The sequence below is a fragment of the Schistocerca piceifrons genome, unplaced genomic scaffold, assembly GCF_021461385.2.
Source record: "Schistocerca piceifrons isolate TAMUIC-IGC-003096 unplaced genomic scaffold, iqSchPice1.1 HiC_scaffold_318, whole genome shotgun sequence".
NCBI classification, from domain to species: Eukaryota; Metazoa; Arthropoda; class Insecta; order Orthoptera; family Acrididae; genus Schistocerca; species Schistocerca piceifrons.
Window position 1 is genome coordinate 25001 of NW_025728535.1, and position 12500 is coordinate 37500.

The window sequence follows — 12500 nt, forward strand, 5'->3', positions numbered from 1 at the left end:
TTGTAAGATGACAATATATACTCGAGAGTCAAGTCATCCACTCCATGAGACCACAGTGCCTGATGTATGGCGCTCCAAGATACCCGATCGAAGGCTTTCGTTAAATCAAGGGCCACCACAAAAATTGGCTTTCCTCTAGCCCTATGCTCCTTGATAATAACATCTAAGGAAAGTGCGTTCGCCATAATTCCATCAATGGACCTGAAGCCCCGCTGGGCAGGATGGATAGAAATGACCTGAGCCAACCTGAAGGCCAAGATCTTATTTACCAGGCGTACTACCATTGATGAAATAGTTATTGGTCTCCAGTTAGATGGAGAGCGCAGATCGCCTTTCTTAGGTAGAAGGCAGGTCTTGCTCACTGTAAATACAGATGGTGGTTGTTTTAAACCAAACACCACATTAAGCAGGACATTCAGATCCGCGTTCGGAATATTTCTCAGATGTTCATGAGTCACGCCATCAGGACCAGCGGCTGTTCGCTTTAATTTATGCGACCAATTCCTAGTTTCATTCAGCGAGAAAGGCATACTCGTGTCTTTGATGGAATCGGGATTCCTAGGCGGTAGCACGATCTCGGGGCCATGTTCCTCTCTTGCGTAGTAGCCCTTGAAATAGTCCACGAGCAGACTCCTGTCTGGTCTCGTGGTTGTACCGTTCTCCTCCTCACCATTGAGAATTCCTCTTACCAAGCTAGTTCTGTTATTTAACCACCGATACTGGGCATCTCGGAATCTACGAGATCTTTCCTGCTGCCGCACTCTCCGCTGTTCATTCCTGCCACCCTTATGTGGCTTCACGACCTTTGGCTGTCTCTTCCTTCTTCTAGATCTATGTAGTGGTCTAGCATTCAGTTGTTGGATGATTCCAGTGACCTGATCATCAATGGCGGACCAAGGTGATGAAATGTCAAGAACTAATTCAACCAGCCTTTTATAGGGTGGTGAGCACTGGTCTTTCATTTGCTCCAGATGGGAAATAATAAGTTCATTGCTAATCCAAAGGCTTTGTTCTTGTGGAGTGGCATGACTCGCAGATTCTGCAACCTCATCGGGGACCGCACCGACAGCGTCCTCCATCCTGCCTTTCACAGACTCCAGGAGCTGTTGGTACTCTGGAAGTGCTCTCCTTTTCTTGATACCTTCCGCAGATCTTCCTAACTTCCTACCCAAGTACGTGTTCAACTGTAATTGAGTAGACCACTCTCCCGCACATTCCACTTCAAGAAACGCCATTTCCTCCATCTCAGCGGCGCTCCAATTCCCTTTCCGTTTGCCACTAGCTTGCACTAGGTCGGCGGCATTAAAATCAACAGGATGTACTCGTTTCTCATGCAGCCGCCGTCCAATGAAGGTCGTAAATTGCCTACCACAAAATGCACATTTGTGCAAGCCGTCCTCGTTGGGCGCGTTAATTAAGCCTTTGCACCTACGAATATGTTGTTTCTGTTGGGCCGATGTTCGCCTACCAATACCTAACTGACATTTGGGACATGTAATGCTGTTCTCTAAACTTGGCGAATCAACATTCCTGCCAAGTCTTGCGTCCGTGGTAACCACAGTAGAAAGTTGAGGGTCCTGTACATTCGGGCCCTCCATCCGAGGCTCCGCTGAATTCTTCGTCGCAACTGAGGCTCTCCTTAAGAGAGAGGGGAGATAGGCTGCGAACCTGGCACCCCTGCGGCCAATAGGCCTACAAACCGGAGGCTCGTCTCGGATACTAGGACAGAAACCTGCCCCGACACCTCAACCGACGGCTCCAGTATAAATACGAGATTAAACCCGTTGTTCCTACAAGCGAACGGCACTGCCACTATGAGGCCAACACCAATTCGAGGGGCACTGGCCAGAGCCAGCAAGGCTCCCCCCGCCCATAGTCCTTGTATTTGCGAGATTCCTCTCGCATCGTTGACAAGTCACCGCCGAGGTCGCTTAAGCGATACCTCTACCGCACATCTATGCTATCATTTTCCGCCCTTTACCCACGTAACATGGGGTTGGGTAGTCCAATAACAGCTTTAAGGGCGACCGCCGTGCGGTCTGCAAGCGGCTCCATCGTGGCCCTAAAAAGGACACTGTCCTCAAAAGGACAATAGGAGGTCCTGAAAAGGACACTGCCCCGATAAGGGCACTTGGATACTAGCGAATCCCACAGTACAACAGTGGCCCGACACCTCAGACGACTACCGCAGCTGTCGCCCATTATTGACCAAAGACTCGTCTCGGATACTAAGGCATCAACTGCCTCGACACCTCAAACGACTGCTTTGATACGAGGTCTCGTCTCGGATACTAGTACAAACTAGGTCTGTCCCGACACCTCAAGTGACGGCCCCGTGGCCCTGCCCTATTGGCTGCAAAGCCAGTCGCCCTTCGGCTTGCCTTAGCTCACCTCACGGTAGCTGACAATGCACCCGACTCTCGCCTCGGGGAGGCTAGGGACTAGGACTTCACCGCAGAGAGGCTAGGGGCACCACTCACCGATCCCAGCCAGAGGCATGGGGCACAGTGTGACTACCTTGTATTTCGCATCTTGCGGGCTTAAGAGAGTCATAGTTACTCCCGCCGTTTACCCGCGCTTGCTTGAATTTCTTCACGTTGACATTCAGAGCACTGGGCAGAAATCACATTGCGTCAACACCCGCTAGGGCCATCGCAATGCTTTGTTTTAATTAGACAGTCGGATTCCCCCAGTCCGTGCCAGTTCTGAGTTGATCGTTGAATGGCGGCCGAAGAGAATCCGCGCACCCGCGCGCCCCCGGAGGAGCACGCTAAGGCGGACGCGGCCTCGCAGCAAGGAAGATCCGTGGGAGGCCAAGGCACGGGACCGAGCTCGGATCCTGCACGCAGGTTGAAGCACCGGGGCGCGAACGCCGCGCAGGCGCGCGCATCCTGCACCGCCGGCCAGCACGAGGCCGACCAACGGCGAGAGCAGACCACGCCCGCGCTAAACGCCCGCACTTACCGGCACCCCTACGGCACTCACCTCGCCCAGGCCCGGCACGTTAGCGCTGACCCACTTCCCGACCAAGCCCGACACGCCCCGATCCTCAGAGCCAATCCTTATCCCGAAGTTACGGATCCAATTTGCCGACTTCCCTTACCTACATTATTCTATCGACTAGAGGCTCTTCACCTTGGAGACCTGCTGCGGATATGGGTACGAACCGGCGCGACACCTCCACGTGGCCCTCTCCCGGATTTTCAAGGTCCGAGGGGAAGATCGGGACACCGCCGCAACTGCGGTGCTCTTCGCGTTCCAAACCCTATCTCCCTGCTAGAGGATTCCAGGGAACTCGAACGCTCATGCAGAAAAGAAAACTCTTCCCCGATCTCCCGACGGCGTCTCCGGGTCCTTTTGGGTTACCCCGACGAGCATCTCTAAAAGAGGGGCCCGACTTGTATCGGTTCCGCTGCCGGGTTCCGGAATAGGAACCGGATTCCCTTTCGCCCAACGGGGGCCAGCACAAAGCGCATCATGCTATGACGGCCCCCATCAACATCGGATTTCTCCTAGGGCTTAGGATCGACTGACTCGTGTGCAACGGCTGTTCACACGAAACCCTTCTCCGCGTCAGCCCTCCAGGGCCTCGCTGGAGTATTTGCTACTACCACCAAGATCTGCACCGACGGCGGCTCCAGGCAGGCTCACGCCCAGACCCTTCTGCGCCCACCGCCGCGACCCTCCTACTCGTCAGGGCTTCGCGGCCGGCCGCAAGGACCGGCCATGACTGCCAGACTGACGGCCGAGTATAGGCACGACGCTTCAGCGCCATCCATTTTCAGGGCTAGTTGCTTCGGCAGGTGAGTTGTTACACACTCCTTAGCGGATTCCGACTTCCATGGCCACCGTCCTGCTGTCTTAAGCAACCAACGCCTTTCATGGTTTCCCATGAGCGTCGATTCGGGCGCCTTAACTCGGCGTTTGGTTCATCCCACAGCGCCAGTTCTGCTTACCAAAAGTGGCCCACTTGGCACTCCGATCCGAGTCGTTTGCTCGCGGCTTCAGCATATCAAGCAAGCCGGAGATCTCACCCATTTAAAGTTTGAGAATAGGTTGAGGTCGTTTCGGCCCCAAGGCCTCTAATCATTCGCTTTACCGGATGAGACTCGTACGAGCACCAGCTATCCTGAGGGAAACTTCGGAGGGAACCAGCTACTAGATGGTTCGATTAGTCTTTCGCCCCTATACCCAGCTCCGACGATCGATTTGCACGTCAGAATCGCTACGGACCTCCATCAGGGTTTCCCCTGACTTCGTCCTGGCCAGGCATAGTTCACCATCTTTCGGGTCCCAACGTGTACGCTCTAGGTGCGCCTCACCTCGCAATGAGGACGAGACGCCCCGGGAGTGCGGAGGCCGCCGCCCCGTGAAGGGCGGGGAAGCCCCATCCTCCCTCGGCCCGCGCAAGGCGAGACCTTCACTTTCATTACGCCTTTAGGTTTCGTACAGCCCAATGACTCGCGCACATGTTAGACTCCTTGGTCCGTGTTTCAAGACGGGTCGTGAAATTGTCCAAAGCTGAAGCGCCGCTGACGGGAGCGATTATTCCGCCCGAGAGCATCCCGAGCCAACAGCGGCGCGGGTCCGGGGCCGGGCCAGGTAGGTCCGTCATCCGGGAAGAACCGCGCGCGCTTGCCGGGAGCCCGAGCGCCCAAAGGGGCGAATCGACTCCTCCAGATATACCGCCGGGCAGCCAGCCAGGACACCGGGGCTCTGCCCAACAGACGCGAACCGAGGCCCGCGGAAGGACAGGCTGCGCACCCGGGCCGTAGGCCGGCACCCAGCGGGTCGCGACGTCCTACTAGGGGAGAAGTGCGGCCCACCGCACACCGGAACGGCCCCACCCCGCGGCGAGTGGAAAGGCAACCGGACACGACCCCGCCGCGGATTGCTCCGCGCGGGCGGCCGGCCCCATCTGCCGAGGGCGGAGGCCAGTGGCCGGATGGGCGTGAATCTCACCCGTTCGACCTTTCGGACTTCTCACGTTTACCCCAGAACGGTTTCACGTACTTTTGAACTCTCTCTTCAAAGTTCTTTTCAACTTTCCCTCACGGTACTTGTTCGCTATCGGTCTCGTGGTCATATTTAGTCTCAGATGGAGTTTACCACCCACTTGGAGCTGCACTCTCAAGCAACCCGACTCGAAGGAGAGGTCCCGCCGACGCTCGCACCGGCCGCTACGGGCCTGGCACCCTCTACGGGCCGTGGCCTCATTCAAGTTGGACTTGGGCTCGGCGCGAGGCGTCGGGGTAGTGGACCCTCCCAAACACCACATGCCACGACAGGCGGCAGCCTGCGGGGTTCGGTGCTGGACTCTTCCCTGTTCGCTCGCCGCTACTGGGGGAATCCTTGTTAGTTTCTTTTCCTCCGCTTAGTAATATGCTTAAATTCAGCGGGTAGTCTCGCCTGCTCTGAGGTCGTTGTACGAGGTGTCGCACGCCACACCGCCAGCCGGCTGTGCACGCTACCGAGAAAGTACCGGTATGCGAACCGCCAGGCGACGGGCGCGCATCGCACGTTTGAGGAGACGCGGCCGGCCCCACAGGCGGCCGCGACACTCCCAGGTCTGCGAAGCGGGGCAAACGCCGCGCGCTTCAGTATACGTAGCCGACCCTCAGCCAGACGTGGCCCGGGAACGGAATCCATGGACCGCAATGTGCGTTCGAAACGTCGATGTTCATGTGTCCTGCAGTTCACATGTCGACGCGCAATTTGCTGCGTTCTTCATCGACCCACGAGCCGAGTGATCCACCGTCCTGGGTGATCTTTTCTCAAGTTTCCGCCGTCTCTTTCGAGACGGTCGCATAGGCGGGAGTGAGGCGTGTGGCGGCCCCTGTTCCAGCGTTCTGTGTCCAACGGCCTCACGGCCGACGGGCGTCGTACGGCTCCACACCGGAGCGGACAGGCACTCGGGCGAAAGTCATTCAAAACCGGCGCCAGGCGCCAGGTGCCGCAGGCCAGCCGCTCCAGCGCTTCAGCGCTCGTACCACACAACATTGCCGCTAGTTTTGAGAGGCACGCGTGGTTCCGCACGCGGCGCACGGCTACTGCGAGCCGTACAGGTAGCGTGTTGCGCGACACGACACGCACATCGAAAGACATGCAGTCTAGTCGGTAATGATCCTTCCGCAGGTTCACCTACGGAAACCTTGTTACGACTTTTACTTCCTCTAAATGATCAAGTTTGGTCATCTTTCCGGTAGCATCGGCAACGACAGAGTCAATGCCGCGTACCAGTCCGAAGACCTCACTAAATCATTCAATCGGTAGTAGCGACGGGCGGTGTGTACAAAGGGCAGGGACGTAATCAACGCGAGCTTATGACTCGCGCTTACTGGGAATTCCTCGTTCATGGGGAACAATTGCAAGCCCCAATCCCTAGCACGAAGGAGGTTCAGCGGGTTACCCCGACCTTTCGGCCTAGGAAGACACGCTGATTCCTTCAGTGTAGCGCGCGTGCGGCCCAGAACATCTAAGGGCATCACAGACCTGTTATTGCTCAATCTCGTGCGGCTAGAAGCCGCCTGTCCCTCTAAGAAGAAAAGTAATCGCTGACAGCACGAAGGATGTCACGCGACTAGTTAGCAGGCTAGAGTCTCGTTCGTTATCGGAATTAACCAGACAAATCGCTCCACCAACTAAGAACGGCCATGCACCACCACCCACCGAATCAAGAAAGAGCTATCAATCTGTCAATCCTTCCGGTGTCCGGGCCTGGTGAGGTTTCCCGTGTTGAGTCAAATTAAGCCGCAGGCTCCACTCCTGGTGGTGCCCTTCCGTCAATTCCTTTAAGTTTCAGCTTTGCAACCATACTTCCCCCGGAACCCAAAAGCTTTGGTTTCCCGGAGGCTGCCCGCCGAGTCATCGGAGGAACTGCGGCGGATCGCTGGCTGGCATCGTTTATGGTTAGAACTAGGGCGGTATCTGATCGCCTTCGAACCTCTAACTTTCGTTCTTGATTAATGAAAACATACTTGGCAAATGCTTTCGCTTCTGTTCGTCTTGCGACGATCCAAGAATTTCACCTCTAACGTCGCAATACGAATGCCCCCGCCTGTCCCTATTAATCATTACCTCGGGTTCCGAAAACCAACAAAATAGAACCGAGGTCCTATTCCATTATTCCATGCACACAGTATTCAGGCGGGCTTGCCTGCTTTAAGCACTCTAATTTGTTCAAAGTAAACGTGCCGGCCCACCGAGACACTCAATAAAGAGCACCCTGGTAGGATTTCAACGGGGTCCGCCTCGGGACGCACGAGCACGCACGGGGCGGTCGCACGCCTTCGGCTCGCCCCACCGGCAGGACGTCCCACGATACATGCCAGTTAAACACCGACGGGCGGTGAACCAACAGCGTGGGACACAAATCCAACTACGAGCTTTTTAACCGCAACAACTTTAATATACGCTATTGGAGCTGGAATTACCGCGGCTGCTGGCACCAGACTTGCCCTCCAATAGATACTCGTTAAAGGATTTAAAGTGTACTCATTCCGATTACGGGGCCTCGGATGAGTCCCGTATCGTTATTTTTCGTCACTACCTCCCCGTGCCGGGAGTGGGTAATTTGCGCGCCTGCTGCCTTCCTTGGATGTGGTAGCCGTTTCTCAGGCTCCCTCTCCGGAATCGAACCCTGATTCCCCGTTACCCGTTACAACCATGGTAGGCGCAGAACCTACCATCGACAGTTGATAAGGCAGACATTTGAAAGATGCGTCGCCGGTACGAGGACCGTGCGATCAGCCCAAAGTTATTCAGAGTCACCAAGGCAAACGGACCGGACGAGCCGACCGATTGGTTTTGATCTAATAAAAGCGTCCCTTCCATCTCTGGTCGGGACTCTGTTTGCATGTATTAGCTCTAGAATTACCACAGTTATCCAAGTAACGTGGGTACGATCTAAGGAACCATAACTGATTTAATGAGCCATTCGCGGTTTCACCTTAATGCGGCTTGTACTGAGACATGCATGGCTTAATCTTTGAGACAAGCATATGACTACTGGCAGGATCAACCAGGGAGCTGCGTCAACTAGAGCTGAGCAGCCGGCCGCCCGGGAGTGTGTCCCGGGGGCCCGCGCGAACACGCAAGCGTCCGCTCAATCATTCTGCAAACAGGAGGAGGCTGAGCTCCCCTGCACAATACACCTCGAAACCCTCTCAGGTCCCGGCGGCGCGCAGCGCCGTCCCAAGTACTTGGTCGGGTTCGAGAGAGGCGCAATCGCCCGGAGTTAGGCGAGTAGACGCTTTCGGTGCGACCACCCGTGCTCCCAACTGAGCTTGCCGCTGCCGACAGAGGCCCGGGAGCGTGCTGTCGTGGCATTGCCGGCGGGAGACAACACGCGCCACCTACGGTGACCGGCAGCTCCAACGCCAGCGCCACAGAAGGACAAAAGCCCCACTTGGGTGCCGAAGCGAACTCTCCCAGCACAGCGCACACGCCAACACATCCGCACAGCTGCGATACAAACCACCAGCGAGAACCGCTGGGGCGACCGAGCAGCAGACGGCGTCGCGGCGCCGAGCGCCGGGCGGCGGCGCATCCTCAACGCACACAGTCCTCAATCGGACCAGCACACTGCAGATGTCCACCGCGCTTCGCACCGGGCCCGCGAGGACCTACTTTGGCCGCACGGCGCCGCGCGCAGGGTGCGCCGGCGCGCAGCTGCGACGCCTGCCGCGTCCGTCGGCCGGCGCGCCTGCCACTGGCCGCCCCCACCAGCCGGCTGTAGCGCGTGCGCCCACGCACCGCGCGGCCAGCACGCCGGGAGGCGCCCCCTCACCGGCCGGGGACGGTCCCACCCAGCCACCGCCGCGTATCGCTTCACACCCAGATGCCGTTCAGTTTCGTCGGCATGGTGGGTATCGCTGGAACAACCGGTTAGTACCTCAACCTATCGTCGCCATCACCGATTCACCCCTAGCGAGAACAACCGCACCACAACGGGTTACCATTTCTTCATTTGCGTAACTTCACCAGAAAACGTAGGCGTCCATCGCCATTTGCAACTTCAACCATTATTGCATGCCTGTGTCAGGTGTCACGCCACACTACGTCTGCCCACATACACGCAACAAAATGTGCACGCCTAGACAATACGTGGAAGGTGGCCCCCGTACGTATGCGATGTCCATTGCTCGAACGACTGTCAACCGGCTTCTGTAGCATGTCGCAGATATGGAACGCGCTGCACCATGCCATCACGGTGTGTGAGGAGAGACGACTAGGTCCGAATACATCAACAGACAGCTCATGCTGATCGCCATCCACGGCGTCCGTTCCTCCCACACGTCTCTATGGCGTACCACACTGCAATCCAGCTCTCATAGGGAGACGACACGTAGCTGCGTGCACAATATTTGCACTGTATGGTCCGCCGTTTTTGGGCGCAGTCGTTGTACGGTCACACATGTGCCACGATGTATCATTCAGTACATAAGGACGAATGTGCAGTACAGATTGTGGTTCACGCGTACGACATCAGCGGACAGTTGACACAGGCCGCACCACAACGTAGCCTGCGTACGTCGCATGCGAAGGGCATTGAACATGCAAACTTGTCACCAACCACCTTGCGAAGGCAGGGGGCAAGGTGGGGACGTGGGGAGAGGTGGGGGGGGGGGGGGGGCGGCATGTACGCCCTGCTGCCATCCACATTACAGTGTACAGCAGGAGCATGTGGAAAGTCAGCAAGACTTGCAAGGTGTTTAACATGAAGCGATACACAGGGGAGCGGGCAGTGCGAGTAGCGAACTATATTGCGAGGGTTGCGGGTGGGCAACACTACACTAATTGAACGAGTCGTATAACAATTACAGAGCAGGTTTAGGCGACAACGTGGGTTACGATAGGCGACAACGTGGGTTACGTTAGGGGACAACGTGGGTTACGTTAGGGGACAACGTGGGTTACGTTAGGGGACAACGTGGGTTACGTTAGGGGACAACGTGGGTTACGTTAGGGGACAACGTGGGTTACGTTAGGGGACAACGTGGGTTACGTTAGGGGACAACGTGGGTTAGGTTAAGGCACAACATGGGTTAGGTTAAGGCACAACATGGGTTAGGTTAAGGCACAACATGGGTTAGGTTAAGGCACAACATGGGTTAGGTTAAGGCACAACATGGGTTAGGTTACGGCACAACATGGGTTAGGTTAAGGCACAACATGGGTTAGGTTAAGGCACAACATGGGTTAGGTTAGGGGACAACATGGGTTAGGTTAGGGGACAACATGGGTTAGGTTAGGGGACAACATGGGTTAGGTTAAGGCACAACATGGGTTAGGTTAGGGGACAACATGGGTTAGGTTAAGGCACAACATGGGTTAGGTTAGGGGACAACATGGGTTAGGTTAGGGGACAACATGGGTTAGGTTAAGGCACAACATGGGTTAGGTTAAGGCACAACATGGGTTAGGTTAAGGCACAACATGGGTTAGGTTAGGGGACAACATGGGTTAGGTTAGGGGACAACTTGGGTTAGGTTAGGGGACAACATGGGTTAGGTTAAGGCACAACATGGGTTAGGTTAAGGCACAACATGGGTTAGGTTAGGGCACAACATGGGTTAGGTTAGGGCACAACATGGGTTAGGTTAGGGCACAACATGGGTTAGGTTAGGGGACAACATGGGTTAGGTTAGGGGACAACATGGGTTAGGTTAGGGGACAACATGGGTTAGGTTAGGGGACAACATGGGTTAGGTTAGGGGACAACATGGGTTAGGTTAGGGGACAACATGGGTTAGGTTAGGGGACAACATGGGTTAGGTTAGGGGACAACATGGGTTAGGTTAGGGGACAACATGGGTTAGGTTAGGGGACAACATGGGTTAGGTTAAGGCACAACATGGGTTAGGTTAAGGCACAACATGGGTTAGGTTAGGGGACAACATGGGTTAGGTTAGGGGACAACATGGGTTAGGTTAAGGCACAACATGGGTTAGGTTAGGGGACAACATGGGTTAGGTTAAGGCACAACATGGGTTAGGTTAGGGGACAACATGGGTTAGGTTAGGGGACAACATGGGTTAGGTTAAGGCACAACATGGGTTAGGTTAAGGCACAACATGGGTTAGGTTAAGGCACAACATGGGTTAGGTTAGGGGACAACATGGGTTAGGTTAGGGGACAACTTGGGTTAGGTTAGGGGACAACATGGGTTAGGTTAAGGCACAACATGGGTTAGGTTAAGGCACAACATGGGTTAGGTTAGGGGACAACATGGGTTAGGTTAGGGGACAACATGGGTTAGGTTAGGGGACAACATGGGTTAGGTTAAGGCACAACATGGGTTAGGTTAGGGGACAACATGGGTTAGGTTAAGGCACAACATGGGTTAGGTTAGGGGACAACATGGGTTAGGTTAGGGGACAACATGGGTTAGGTTAAGGCACAACATGGGTTAGGTTAAGGCACAACATGGGTTAGGTTAAGGGACAACATGGGTTAGGTTAGGGGACAACTTGGGTTAGGTTAGGGGACAACATGGGTTAGGTTAAGGCACAACATGGGTTAGGTTAAGGCACAACATGGGTTAGGTTAAGGTACAACATGGGTTAGGTTAAGGTACAACATGGGTTAGGTTAGGTTACACGTTGTTGTAAGGAAAGGTGTGGGGGGGGGGGGGGGGGCGGGGCGGCAGGTTCGTTGATAGTGATTATAGTAAGTGAATGCTTGTGACATGATGAGATTTGTCACGTCAGGATGCACCTTTGGCTTATTAGAGGCGGCGCTCCAATTCTATGCTTGTGTCAGACCTGTGTCTTTGACTCATGTCATTGTTTGTGCGCTGTGACAGGAGGTACTATTGTGATGTTGGGTGCACCGTTGTATAGGACATGTGTGGGTGTTGGTGCCTTATCTGCGCAATGGTGGATGTCGAAAGGGTGGGATATTCTATTTTCCGCATGGACCTCCTGGTCTGGTTGTGATAGTGTGGATTGTGTAATGTGGCGGAGAGGATGCACTGGATGTTGTTCCATGCTGGTGCTTACATATTGTATGTGCGCCTGTTAGAAGCAGAGAGTGGTGCGTGATCAGAGTGTCTGGCTGACGTGTGGTTCCCATTGTGGGCAGACTCTTTCAGCATGTATACGGACAGTTGTATATATTTTCTGTAGTTTGATGGCTCTGCATTGATTACTAATCAGCGCCGTGTGTACGGGTAATCTGGTTCCAGTCCACAATGTTCTATCTGTGTACATTAGTGACAAAGACTCCCCCCATGCAGTGGGGCTCGGTCTGTTATAACTCTTCCGCGTAATATATTTGCCCCACGTTTTTGCGAGTGCGAGTGCGAGTGCAACGCGCATGGGGACCGACATGCTGATGGCTCGGTATCGGACGCCGTACAGTGAGCAACGCGATCGCGTCTCTCGCTCGTAAGTGGTACAGGTCGCGGCTCATGTATAGGGACAGCGGGAATGTCGCATATTGGAAATAACTCTTCATGAAACGCAAGTTATAGGGGTGGATTGCACTTTACGAGTGCG

General features: G+C 55.1%; 2 non-coding genes and 1 pseudogene across 2 annotated transcripts; all 3 read right to left on the bottom strand.

Annotated features, from left to right (window-relative positions):
- Nucleotides 1-5423, bottom strand: part of LOC124745419 — an 8543-nt pseudogene extending 3120 nt beyond the window's left edge.
- A 188-nt stretch (nucleotides 5424-5611) lies between these two features.
- Nucleotides 5612-5766, bottom strand: LOC124745421. The gene has a single exon (XR_007010993.1). It is a non-coding gene; the product is annotated as a 5.8S ribosomal RNA (ribosomal RNA).
- A 352-nt stretch (nucleotides 5767-6118) lies between these two features.
- Nucleotides 6119-8027, bottom strand: LOC124745411. Its single transcript, XR_007010988.1, has one exon. It is a non-coding gene; the product is annotated as a small subunit ribosomal RNA (ribosomal RNA).
- Nucleotides 8028-12500: the final 4473 nt, after the last annotated feature.